The following is a 14,419-nucleotide window of genomic DNA, read 5'->3' on the forward strand; positions in this document are numbered from 1 at the left end:
GAAAAAATGTCCACCATCTTTAGTAATAAAAGAAATGCAAATCAAAACTACACTAAGATTCCATCTCACCCCAATTAGAATGGCGATTATCAAGAATACAAGCAACAATAGGTGTTGGAGAGGATGTGGGGAAAAAGGTACACTCATACATTGCTGGTGGGACTGCAAATTAGTGCAGCCACTCTGGAAAGCAGTGTGGAGATTCCTTAGAAAACTTGGAATGGACCTACCATTTGACCCAGCTATCCCACTCCTCGGCCTATACCCAAAAGACTTAAAACCAGCATACTACAGAGATACAACCACATCAATGTTCATAGCTGCTCAATTCACAATAGCCAGACTATGGAACCAACCCAGATGTCCTTCAATTGATGAATGGATAAAGAAACTGTGGTATATATATATACAATGTAATATTACTCAGCTATAAAGAATAATAAAATTATGGCATTTGCAGGCAAATGGATGAAATTGGAGAATATCATGCTAAGTGAGATAAGCCAATCTCAAAAATCCAAAAGACGAATGATCTCACTGATAAGCGGATGATGACACATAATGGGGGGTGGGAGGGGGCAAGACTGGAGGAAGGAGGGACTGTACAGAGGGCAAAGAGAGGTGGGAGGGGTGGGGGGGAAGGAAAATAATAAGGGAATGAATCAAACCATCATTACTCTATGTAAACGTATGAATATGCAAATGGTAGCTGTTACTGCAAACAGAAACAACATGTATCCCATTTGTTTACAATAAAAATAAATTTTTAAAAAAATGGGCCAAGAACTTAGAAATGAATAGACATTTACTCAAAGAAGATATACAAATGGTCAACAGGCACATAAAAATACTCAACATCATCATTGTTGAGGAAATGAAAATCAAAACCACAATGAGATACCACTTTATATCCACAAGGATAGCCTAAGGACAAAATAGAAATTAACAAGGTTGGCAAGCATGTACAGAAATTATAATCCTTGCACATTATTGCTGTGAATGTAAAATGGTTCAGTCGATGTGGAAAATAATTCATTGCTTCCACAAAGTTAAGCATAGAATTACCATCAATTCCTCCTATAGGTATATCCCCAAAAGAACTGAAAACAAGTGTTCAAATACTTGTACAAGAACAGTCATTAGCAATACTATTACAATATACAAAATGTGGAAATAACCCAAATGTCCATCAATGGATGAATGGATAAACATATACACATAAATAATGCTGAATACTCCTAAAAAAAAAAAAAAACCAAAGAACTAATGCAGGTTAAAATATGGATGACCCTCAAGAACACTATGCTAAGTAAAAAAAAAGACATACAAAATGTATGATTGCATTTATATAAAATATTCAGAATAGGTAAGGTAAATCCATCAAGACAGAAAGCAGATTGGAGATTGCCAGGAGGTAGAAGAGAGGGCAACAGAGAGGAACTGCTTACTAGTTATGAGAATTCCTTTAAGGAAATGAAAATATTTGGAATGAGATAGAGATGGTGGTTACACAACACTGAACATTAAAACCACTGAATTATTCATTTTAGTTATTTTTATGCTTTGTGATCTTCGCCTCAATTAAACAATGCAGAAACAAAAGAATACACACTGTATGCTTTCATTTATATGAAGTTCTAGAACAGGTGAGATTAATGTATAGGAATAGAGATGAGAACAGGTACTATCCTGGGGTGACTGGAAGGGGGAACAAGGGATCTTCTAGAGAGCAGAAATGTTCTCTTTCCTGATCTGAAGTGCTGGTGACAGAGGGCCATGTTCACTCTGAAAAACTCTTGGGTCTGTCCCCTTACAAAAAATGCATTATACTTTTCTGTATGTGTACTATGCTCAAAATTTTTTTGAAAATGTGAAATTTTTAAAATGAAAGGCTGATTGCAAATTTTTTAAAGACTATTACTATTGTGGGGCCAAAGAATTTCTGTATTAGTTCTTATGATTGTATATATTTATAATTAACTCAAAATTTTAAAAAAATGAAATTCCCATTCTCTCAAATCCTCAAATATTCTGATTTAGGTCATGTGAGTTGAAGCTAAGGGATGTTCTCTTTTTTTGCCAATAAGTTACCATAGAAGATTTTGATCCTGCTGGCCCAGAGTCCTCCCCTTGAGAAACGCCCATTTTTTTTGGTGGGTGGGGGGTAGTTACCGGGGATGAATTCAGGGGCACTGCACCATGAACCACATCCACAGACTCATTTTGTATTTTATTTAGTAACAGAGTCTCACTGAGTTGCTTAGCACCTCACATTTGCTGAGGCTGGCTTTGTTCTCGAAATCTTCCTGCCTCAGCCTCCCCAGTGGCTGGGATTATAGGCATCTGCCACCACACCCTGCCTTCGAATCACATCTTGAGAATGCTTATAAAGTTATCTATTAGCATCAGGACAGAGGCAGCAACAAAAAAAGTTACAAATGAGCTATGAGAAAATTCAAAAGCTAACAGCTCTGAAACCAGGATTCACCTTTGCATAGAGAAAAATCAGATAGGTTGGAAAAACATTAATAAAATGGGAGTCACTAGTAAATGGACATAGCAAGCTTCTGGGCAATCATCATAGATGCCTTATCAGACTTTTCTGCTTTTGGACTTGTTTTTGGATTTGGGGTTGTTGTTTGTTTGGTTGACTGGTTTGTTTTTGGGTTTTGGCTTTCAGTTTCATGGTGCTGGGGATTGAACCCAGAGGGCCCTTCATCCAGCCCTTTTTATTTTTTTATTTTTGAGACAAGGTGTTACTAAGTTGCTCAGGGCCTGGCTAAGTTCCTGAGGCTGGCCTTGAACTTGCAATCCTCCTGCCTCAGCTTCCTGAGATGCTGAGATTACAGGTGTGCACCATCAACATTACCAGTTTTGGTATGAATATTATATGCAACTCAATGACTTTTATTAGTATATTTTCCATTAAGATGTAAAGGACAAGTGGAGATGTAGCTCAGCGGTAGAGCATTTGCCTAATATGCACAAGGTCCTGGGTTCAATCCCAAGTATCACCAAAGGCGGGGGGGGGGGGGGGGGGGGAGTAGTAGTAGTAGTACTGGAATCAAGATAAAATAAATGATGTTGGAAGCTAACTATCATTTAAGAGGTTAGCAAAAGTTTGAAGATCAGTAACATTGCTTGGACTTATGGTATGTTCTTCACCACAAACATTGAAAATAGTAGTTTACTCCTGGGACTAGAAGTAAACAAAGGAACACTTTATGAAATTAAAGGTTCAAACTTACTTGGGTCATAAAGTTTTTTGATCTGCTTTAGTATTGGTTCAAATTGTTCCAGTGAGAAATTTTTTGAAAAGTCTTTAGTTTGACTTGAAATTCTATTTCAAAATAATAAAGTAACATTTAAATCCAAGTCTTACTTTTAAAAAATTACATCAAAGCTCATTTCAGTTTTACTTTTGTTCTAGTAGAAATCCCCATTTCATGGCTGGGAATGCGGCTCGGTGGTAGAATACCTGCCTAGCAAGCATAAGGCCCTAGGTTTGATGCCTCAGCACAGACGTGGGGGAAATGGATATGATCTTTGTTACAACAATTTGCAATCTCCAGCACATTAAACTAATGTCAGTTAAACCATCAACTCATTTTCTTGGCCCTTACAAGAAGACAAAAGTTGGCATCTCCGTCCAAGACATTTTCAGTCATCCTTAAACAGAAATACAGTGTTAAGTTATACTCAAAAACTCCTACACTCAAGGGCCAGCTGTCACTCAGCCCTGGAAAACTGCAGACCTGAAAGTATGCATGCTCCACATGGCCAGATCTTTTTTTAAGTCAGAAATTCATATTTTTATGTCTCTTGAATATTAAAGGATGACAATAAAATCCAACTTTTAAAAACTAGTATGTGGGTCAATCAACACACAGCTGTGAATTGTCTCTTTGTAACCTGTGGTCTACATCTTTTTGTAAAGATTAAAGAGGTCTCAAGTTTCTGCAATACAAAAACCTGAGCTTTAGTAAATTCTAAATTCTCCACACAATGCAGATTTTGGACAAAATAGTTCTTTCACACAAATACCACTTATAACAACAAATCATGGTTTCATTACCATGCTTACTTAAATATTTAAGACACTGAATATATATAACAACCTTAAAAATAGAAGAGAGAGAAATGAATCATTTACCTGGGTTGTAGTCTAACTACTATGTTAACTCACCTTTACTAAAAAGAACCAGGTTAGTGGTCAGAAATGTCACATATCCTCTGACTACAACAAACAGAATCTATAATACTTTCTGCCTTTCCAAAATGAGTCAGATAAGCTTTCTACCCAAAATCTACAGGAAGACTGACAAAATATTGTGATATTTTTTTCTCAAATGCCATTAATGTAAGACAACTTTTATCTACAACTTTATCCAGTGGTGACTGTCTTTATCAGGATGATCAATAAAACATGATATTCTTTATATCATGTAGCAAATAAATAAACTAGTAGCAAATAAACACAAGAATATATACATAAAGGTAGATAGGAAGAGACAGGGGACATCAATGTTCTGGTAGAATGCAAAAGTGGCAAAGAAATAATCAGGTAAAATAATTATTTTTAAAATTATCTGTAGATAACCAGCCCCCAGAAAGGCAAAAGTTAACTCTTACATTCTCCCTGTGAACTTTAGAGATTTCAAAACCAAGGCAGTAGGCACAAAAGATAAATAAGTAATATATTTTGAATAATTTATGGCATTTATGAACAAGATTTAAAGGAAGAAAAATTCTTAGGTAAACACAGAAACAGTAATAAGGTAACTACTGTGGTTAGGATGTGGTTTGAATATCCCCCAAGGGTCTGTTATGATTGAAGGCTTAGTCTCCAGGTAACACTACAGGAACGTAGGTAATGGAAACTTCAAGAGATTCTTAGGTCATTGGGGGCATTACCTCAAAGGGAGTTCTCAGAGGACTTCTCAGGGAGGGTTGCTTTAAAAATCAAGGTTTGGTTCCTCCCAGCTCTCCCTGCTTCCTGGCTTGAGATATGATCGCCTGCTCCAAAAGGCACTCCTACTACTGCCATCTACCATTCACCATGAACTGAGCCAATGTAGGAGCCATGCCATTTGAACTTTTAAGACTGTGAGCTTAAAAAATTTTTTATAAAGTTAGCTGCCTCAAGTATTTTGCTATAGTGACATAAAACTAATACAGTAACCAACTCAGATATCTGTTCAAGCACCTACCCATGAATATCACAATTAGTGAACCTGGTACTTGCCCCTCTATCTTCTCTCACAGCTTGACAATTTATCATTTCTCTGTACTTCTTTTAAGATATAGGAGGTGGACTTGAAGGATATAAATCTACCAGTTATATTGCCCTTTTTTCTGTTCTTTACAATGAAAAGAAGGTGAAACCATAGCAAAATTTTTTTTATTAGTAGTAATTTTATTTAATTTTGTTAACCTTATTGCCCAGGAGTAAGTAATTATACAACGTGAACAATAACAGAGATCACAACATGGAAGCATAGAGGATTAGGAATTTCTTCCAAATTTTGGTATAAGATTGACTTATAAAGCAGAATTCTCAGAACTGGAACTAATTAATTAGAAGTCATGACATCAGTTGTTAACATGGTAAAAAGCTAAATAGATCATCCAATTTAATATCTAGTGTGCAATAACTGCTCACTGTACCTTAATATATTTCCAGGGAAGTTATATACACATAAGATAAGCAAGTTGTATCCAAAAATACAGGAAATATGCACTTCCCATTTAGGAGAGAGTGATTTACCATTAAATATATTCTTAAGTCCATGTTTATATATGGAAACCAATAGCTATTTGCAAATTTATTTTTAGGTCACTGAAAATAAAACCAAAATATCTACTTTCATCTATGTGTTGGGGGGGAATTCTTTCTTCAGTAGTACTGCCTGTTCTTTGAGTTATTCTTGAAAGCCCAGTCATATATAAACATTTCACCCAAATACGGAACAATTATAAACAATTAAGACACACTTTACTGAAATACATACTATTAATTACATTTGGGTTTTATTCAATTATTACATTTATAAAGAATAGAAAGTTCAAGAATTAACTGACTTTAATAAGTTTCAGCAGAGTTAGTCAGAAAATATTTTTATTGGGCCCAAATGAAGTATCTTTCATTCATTAATACAGAACCATAGGGCATACTTAGAAATCAGAGGCTCTATTATCTAAAAAAGGGTTCTTAAGGAAATAAAAAACTTTCCATTTTCATTCTGTAACTGCTCCTTAATGACACAAAGTATTCTTTCTTTTTGGCATTCCCTCTTTTCTCTCTTCCTCAGGACATATTTACAGATGCACTGGCTGCTTTACAGACATGCTAAAAGTTCTTGCTGCAGTTGATCAAAGTTGGAATGCCTGAGGAAATTACTCAACTTAGACAGCCCGGAATTATATCTAGCCAAATAGTTACAGTGTTCTACTTTTAACATGTGTTAAAGTAATATTTTAGCTATCCTGAATGTAAGTGGAGAGAACACTTGTTTGCATCACAGTCTGTGAACACTTGAGTCAAATATAGTATGTTGAATACCAAGTTTTAGTGTCTGTGACAGTTCATTTTTCAACTGCTCAAATTATACAAAAAATATACTTTAAAAAAGGATATTTTAATACACTCTCACACAACAATATATGTACTAGGCAAGCCCTTCCATATTCTTCTTAAAGTGCCCAAGATCTTCTGGAAATGTCAGAATAAAAAAAAATAAACAAATGTTGATATCTGCTCGTTAGAACATTTGTTGATCTAGCATAAAATATTTTGTAAAAAAAAAAATGGAACCATAATTTTATTATTTAAAATATTTTTATAAAAAGCACTGCACATCTGTACTCAGTTCCTATTATTAATCTGCCTAATTTTACCAATAAATATAATACAATTAAGCAGAAAAACGACATCACGGCAGTTTGGTTTTCACTTTTTTAATTGAAAGCCATAGAATTTCAGTACAAAGAGTTGCTTGTCAAACATAACACAAACCTCTAAAATAAAATATTGGCTTCAAGAGACTTGCACATCTGAAATAGTTTTAAACTTTGTTTTAGTTGGATTCTTTCTGATGTCCAGGAAGAGGTTAGCACATACAGTACCTGAAATTGTCCTTTCTACATGAGCTACAACAGAAAAGACAAATGTAGCTGTTTCTCCAATTGCCAAATTTGGCAGCCACTTCTACTTCCCTTCAACCTAAATAATTACACTTTTTAACCACATTGACAATAATATGGAAATATCACTTAAAACGAACCTAACAGACCATAGAACTACAACAATTTAAACCATCCTTCTATCATATGACAGGGTCAGAATTGAGGGAGATGGCTATTACCAATTTTTAAGTCCTCTACTAAATATGCCCCCTTTTATTAAAAAGACTTCTAATCCACTAAAAAATGTTGTTAACATCTGCATATATTCTAGGACAGGGAAACAAATGAGTTTCCATTTCTGAATTTTCTGGGATGTCCAGAATTTAATTTTACGATGCCCCCTCCCCAACCTCCAGTACTGAGGATTAAACCCAGGGATATTTTACCATTGAGTTACATCTCCAGTTTTTTGTTTTTTTTTTTTATTTTTTATTTTGAGACATGGTCTTGCTAAGTTTTGAGACACAGGCAGCCTTGAACTTTTAATCCTCCTGCCTCAGCCTCCTGAGTGGTTGGGATTACAGGTATACACCACCACATCTGGCTAAACTGTTTCCTAAAGTGATCTGCAATTCGTCATTACTCTAACACTTAGGTAAAGTCTGCTATACACTTAAAAGATAGAGATAGACAGATGCACCCAAATAATGAAAAAAATTAAGCAATGCTTTGCTCTACTTTAAAGTAAGATATAGAATATGATCTTGATGGCATTCTTAAAAATTATATAACTTAAGATTCTTCTTCATTTTTCTTCCAGATTCTGAATAAAGGACTGGGTTTGAAAGAAGCACAAAAACTTAAAATCAAAAGGTGACCTTTCACATTGAGTATCTTAGCATCAGCCTTTGGTTTTGCTGAACTCAAAATAATCTTCTTAGCCTAGCTCCTTTCACTATCAGGAGCAAAAAACAAAAACAACAAAAAAGTAATTGTTAGACTGATAAAACTGATGCCTCAAATGATATAGATCCAAACAAACACAAATACACACATACAAAACACACATAACAACTCAAAAATCACACTATAAATTCTTCAAAAACACTAAATCAATCAAATTCCTTTTATGTAACATCCCTAATGAATTGAGAACTATGAGATATTTTGAACTCAAAAGTCCAAAATTCTGAATTATTACTACATAGTCAAAACACAGTATTAGTACCAACTCTATCATACTACCGTTATGTTATTTTAATAATTCAAACTGAATTTCAAAATGTAGTAGTTTTTTGAGAATAACAACTCCCAAAGAAAAATAAAGGCTCACACATAAAGCTGCATATTCCTCAGGAATTGCTAAGTCTTATCTTAGACCAACTCTCCTACCAAATTCAGTCAAGATAAATATATCTGATGAGGTCCACACTGTTCATCAAGAAGTGATTGGAAAAGGCTAAAATAATTCTTCATGGTCCCATCAGAACAAAATTAGCATGACAAACACTTACATATTTTTACTTAGTTAAAAACTAATATAGGGTTTTAGTGCAGTGCAAAATCAATCTAAAATGTAATGGGTTTTTTTATTCTTTAAAAAAAAAAAAAAAAAAAAGCTTGGGGTGGGGATCATTGCTTTTCCACTAAGCAGGTACTTGGTGCTGGAAAGCACATTTTATTTCTAGGGTCTTAAAAAAAGAACAGATGTACCTAATGTGTAAACACAATCAGTAAGTTACAAGTTGCCCCTTAGTACTAAAGGCAAGAATCAGCATCAGTACTCAAAAAAAAAAAAGTGTTTTAAAAGAGCGTAACTTACTTTTACTGTCCCAGGCTAACTGGGCTCTGTCTGGTGCTTCTTTGTCTGCACATGGCCACCCACAGCCTGTCTTCTAATTAAATCAATGCTCTAGCAGCAGAACAAGCAAACAAGTTGCCTCCCATCTGCGTACAGTTCTTCAGGACACATTTCCCTTGGTCAGAAGGTGGAAATTCTTGGGAGAGGTGATTTTCTCTGCCTCTTCACAAGAAGAACATGGATACTTGGCTGGATGCAACTCCATGAAGTGTAACTGTGTGTGTACACCTCAAAAAATAAAACAAAAAATGCAGAGAAACATAAAGACTCCATAAACAGCTGGAATACACAGAAATACTGAACCACCACTGGAAATACTGCTAAACAGACAGGCAAATAGAGTCTTTGAAATAATCGACAATACCAAGTTTTTAAAAAAGAAAAAGAGCATCTAAGTCAAAACTCAAATTTCATGCAATGAAAACATTTTAAATACTACAAAGAAAAAAAGTAAATCTCCTACTTTACATACATAAAAGCAGGAGTGCCCCCAACTCATTATAAAGATTAAAAGATACTATCAATGGAAGAGAAAACTGAAACTTCCAAAGGTGGCAGGCCTAAAATTAGACTCACCAGCCACATTATAGTTAATGAGCACTTACATATATGTGAACTAAATGCATCAAGCTATCTTTCCAATGGATTCAGCTCTGTCGGGGAGGGGAAGGGAAGAAGGAGCAAAGGTTGGCTGAAATACTGTTACCCTCTGCTTATGAAAAGATGATTTCTACAAACAAAAACTGTACAGGAGAATAAAAGTAGTCATTTATTTAAATAATTACTGACATCCCAAATAAATACAAACAAGCTTAAAGTAGATGCCCCCCCCCTTTTTTTTTTTCATTAAAAACCAGACAACTAGAGTGAGGTAGGAAACAGGGTGTCTTAAGGCATGTGCTCCCAGAGAAATCCCACAGTGAACTTGCTATAACTTTGGAGAGGGAAACAAGGAATTTATAAGTTCTTCTCAATGTCTCCTTCCAACTTAGATACGCTCATATGCCAGTAGCACACCACACCATCTCCATGACCTCTAAGTATTTCAAAGACCAACAAACTTTAGGTACTCTCTCTCTCTCTGTCCTCTTCAGGCACACAGCAAACTGCACCCAGAAGTATAAAGCACACGGAAGGAAGTGTACCAGTTTCTAAAACTGAACAGAGGCCTGGGGTAGGGTACACCTATGAAGGACTACTCAATAGTGTTCAACATTATAAGCTTGCATTAAAGAAATGCATGCAGAGTTGGCTGCTGGGAGCAACGGGGTGCAAAGATATAGACAAATATATAACAATATTATATATAATAATGTAAGCATATAATAATGCAAATACCCACTTTCTTTTACATCCCAAAATATCAGCCATCTAAATGAGTTACTTCTCAAAGGACTTTCCTATAGTTTATAAGCAAGCTCTATATTGAATTATATAAAGATTTAAAGATAATAGTTAATTTAGTAGAATGATATAAAAACTTGTGTCCAGTAAAATCTGCTCTATAAACACTAAAAAATTTGGACAGTACATTAGTTTCAACCATTAATTACCATCTCCCCAACCATAGGGAGTCTTCAAGGTTGAAGAATTAATCAAAAATTATAGGGTTCAGTTAGAACACGTAAGTTCAATAAAATTTTTTTCTTCACATTATTGAGGATCAAACTGAGGACCTCATGCATGTCAAGTTTGCACTGTACCATTGAGCTGCATCCTCGGCCTAACATCATTTTTAAAAAAGGAGACTGTGTAATTTGTAATATGAAATTTAAAAGCTATAAGGAATTCAAAAGCTAGTTCTATCACTATTCTTAATACACAGAATTCTACCTACTATAATAACCCAGTTTCAATATGAATTGTCCAAAATTTCTTGAAAGTTACATTATCTTCAAAATCTCTACCTGATTCCCCAGTTTTCTCACATAAGACTCAACTCTCAAAAGATTGTCATTTATATTTCACCTATTATTCTTTAATTCATATTCCATATTTCACCTATTGTTCTTTATTAGATCTTTTTAAACCAGGCCTCAGTATTTTTTAAGAAAAAAAATCAATGTGCAAAGGAAGCTTCAGTGTTATGAATAGTTCATTTTCAATCAGAATCATAAAACATTCTACTTTAAGACAATCCTAAGAAAAGGTAACAACATGACTCACCCAGACCTATGTCCAATTTTCTCGCAGAAGAAATTCACATCAGAAGCTACACTATGTGAAATATGCAAAATTATGGTCTGGAATTTTAAATCCACTGTCACTGACTGAACCAAAACTATTCCAAAAGCAGCCAGCCAAGAAAGCAACTGTCTTCCAAATGTATAGTCCCAGATAAGAAGACCAAACTGTTTCACAATATTAATCTTTAGTGTTGTAAGTGAAATAAGAGTTGTACTTTCCAATAAATAAAATTCACCTTTTCATCAGTTATAGGGATAATCTATAAAAGATTTATAAAACAATGGGGCCAAAACTATTTAACAATAAATCACTAAAATATGATCTGTAAACTGACTTTTCCAGTTCCTTTCCCACATTTTGAAGAAAAACAAAATGCACTTTGGAGTTATATTTTCATTTTCACACCACAGAACACCCTTTACACAGGGATGACCACCTTCCCTCCAAAAACTCTAAAGGGAGAAGTTAGTCAGATTAATAAGTAGGGACTTGTGTACCCCTGCCCCTGCTTCATTTAAATGAAGAAAACACCCCCTCTGGTGTCCAGAAGTGGTAGTCTTATAACACTTATCTTTGTGGCAGACAAGAAAAATGATAACCAGTTTCTAAGAAAAACTCAAAAATGATGTGCCTTGGTGGCCTACATAAGTGATATGTGAAAAGTTGCTTTTATTTCATCTTGCTTCTTTCTCCTCTAATGCATCAAGTTGAGATTGGTGTATTTTTCAACATTTGGGAATGTACAAATTATTTTTTTTTAATACAAGGCCAGATATCCTTTCTAGCCATTAATCACTTCAGTCATTTCAATCCACAGTTAGAAAGTATTTGAGGATTCCACACTAATCTTAGTATTTATCAAAGATCATATAGTAGGCAAGTTTAAACAATATCTTTTCTTTAACCAAAATATATATTCTGAAGTCAAAAGAGAGAGGTCTGATGACTATTCATACCTACTGAATAATTAATTAGTATAAGATTTAACTCAACTAAATAGATTCACCAAAATTAAAGATAAGTGTTTAGTCTCAAATCAAACATAAACAGTATACATCAGGCTCTCTGGCATTTTTCTCAGCACTTTCCTACAGGCTAACATGACTCAACATTGTTACTTACATTATTCTAAGTACAGAAAATATTAGATTCCATTTTCTTATATCTTTTGATTGACCCAAACTATTAACAATATTTCTTCAACTGCACTCTTCATTTTAAAATCTATCATGGCTTAATTCAGTGAATAACAATTACATAAGGTGGCAGAAACCTGTTCAGGGGGCAGTATAAGCATGACTTCCAACATAATTCGTAAGATTCAGAAAAATTCTTCCAGTTGGGGTAGCTTTAGACTTTAAACTCCTAACATATATTAAATCAAAGATATGATAGAAAAAATGAACTATTAAAAATAATTGAAATTCTTCCCCAAATTTAATAATCAAGAGGTTGGGGGAAGTATGCTAACCTCAATCAGGGCAATATCCTATGCTACCATTATATCAACATATATTATTCTAATTAAACATAGTACAACACATTTTTTTTCTTAATTCATATCCACACTCTCAGAAACACAGATCAAGCCAGGGGCAGTAGCACACGCATATAATTCCAGCAGCTCGGGAGGCTGAGACAGGAAGATCCCATGTTCAAAGCCAGCCTCAGCAAAAGTCATTAAGCAACTCAGTGAGACCCTGTCTCAAAATAAAATACAAAATAGGGCTGGGGATGTGGCTCAGCGGTCAACTGCCCTGAGCCCTGAATTCAATCCCCAGTATCCCCCCCCAAAAAACAAGGCCATTATTCAAAACTATAAATCCTACTTAGTCATGAAAAACTATTTCAAAATGTATTTTTTAAGTATAAATAAGTAATCCCTTTAAAAGTGGGGGGAAATGGAATCAAATATTCAATAATGATGTAAGTTTGACTTGAGAAAATCAAAATTATTCTAAGTGTTTCTTTTTTAAACTTAATTTTACTCAAATTTGTAAACATAGTTACCATTACACTGTATTCTCCAGACACTCATTAACTTTCCCCAGACACACAATGACTCTACACACTGGTAATCTCAGGACATCACCCTCTTCACAGAACTAAGATTCAACTAACAACTGAATTAAGTTAGATATAGCCCTCTTTGTGTGTTTGTTTTGAATAAAAGTAAAATTTGACAATAAATACATCAATCTTCTTTCTTACGTCACTTTTTTCCTTTTTTCTACAAATATATAATTAACGTTTGATATTATAATACTTATCAGTAATAGTTACCATTAATATGGATATCTATTATTTCTAAAGCATCTCATAACAGTAATAATTGCTGCCAGTTTTGAAGTACTTATTATGGGCTACAGAGTGTTCTAAGTGAGTGGCACATTAACTCAATCTTCTATGAAGTAGGGATTATTATTCTCATTTTAAAAATGCGAACACTGAGCTAAGGATAGTCTGTGATATCCTCAGGGACATATGGCTAGTGACTGGTAGAGCTCGAAAATGAACCAGTAACAAAAGGAGGGCACTACAAATCCTCTGATGGATCAAACTACAATAGAAATGATGCCCACCTACCTTGACTACACAGTCACCTGGCTTGACTACAATATTACTAAGTTGAAGGCTTTAGATTAGTACGTTCACCTGCCTTGACTACATTAGTATCAACTTGAAGGCATTCAGAGAGATTAAAATTTACAAAGCAATGATCAAAAGCATGGTTCCACAGTTAAGGGAAGTGATATACAGATAACACAGCAAGGACTTTTAGTAAATTCATGAGCAATTTTCACAGGGAAAACATTTGAACAATCCCTGGGCTACAGTCCATTCAATTTAGGAATGTCTCCTTTAACTATTGTCTCCTCCATCATACTCATAATTGTTTTATATCTTCATGTCTTAATTGTATTCCTCAAGTGGTCTTCTTATCAAGAAAAAAATTTATCAAGAATAATCCTCACTGACACAAATTCATCTTCTCCAAGTCTGAGTTTTCTGACGGCATCAGTAGCCCCTATACACACTCATCAAAGTTCCAGATTAAGAGAAGTGAGAGACCCTCACTCTGGAATACAAAAAATGATAGCAAACTTGAGAGCCTCACCATTCAGTTCCTTGATGTCTGCTGTAAACTGGGGACAAACCTAATAATCACACTGTAACAAAGGCACTTCACAGTATGTAGCTTCAGGATATATCTCTTTTATGCCCATAGTGAAACTTGTTCTTCCA

The 14,419-nt window shown here is 34.6% G+C and overlaps 1 protein-coding gene and 1 non-coding gene across 7 annotated transcripts in view; one reads left to right on the forward strand and one right to left on the reverse strand.

The window, feature by feature from the left end:
- Positions 1 to 14,419, reverse strand: part of Tasp1 (taspase 1) — a 319,195-nt gene that overhangs the window by 283,442 nt on the left and 21,334 nt on the right. Inside the window, exon 3 of one of the 6 annotated variants that reach the window (XM_047540632.1) lies at positions 8,948 to 9,214. The exons of the other annotated variants lie outside the window; for them this stretch is intronic. The gene's annotated coding sequence lies outside the window, so the exon portion shown is untranslated. The remainder of the gene's footprint in view (positions 1 to 8,947; positions 9,215 to 14,419) is intronic. 6 annotated transcript variants of the gene reach the window in all.
- On the forward strand, positions 2,946 to 3,017 carry Trnai-aau (transfer RNA isoleucine (anticodon AAU)). Its single transcript has one exon. It is a non-coding gene; the product is annotated as a tRNA-Ile (tRNA).

Source organism: Sciurus carolinensis, chromosome 2, assembly GCF_902686445.1.
Source record: "Sciurus carolinensis chromosome 2, mSciCar1.2, whole genome shotgun sequence".
Taxonomy (NCBI): Eukaryota; Metazoa; Chordata; class Mammalia; order Rodentia; family Sciuridae; genus Sciurus; species Sciurus carolinensis.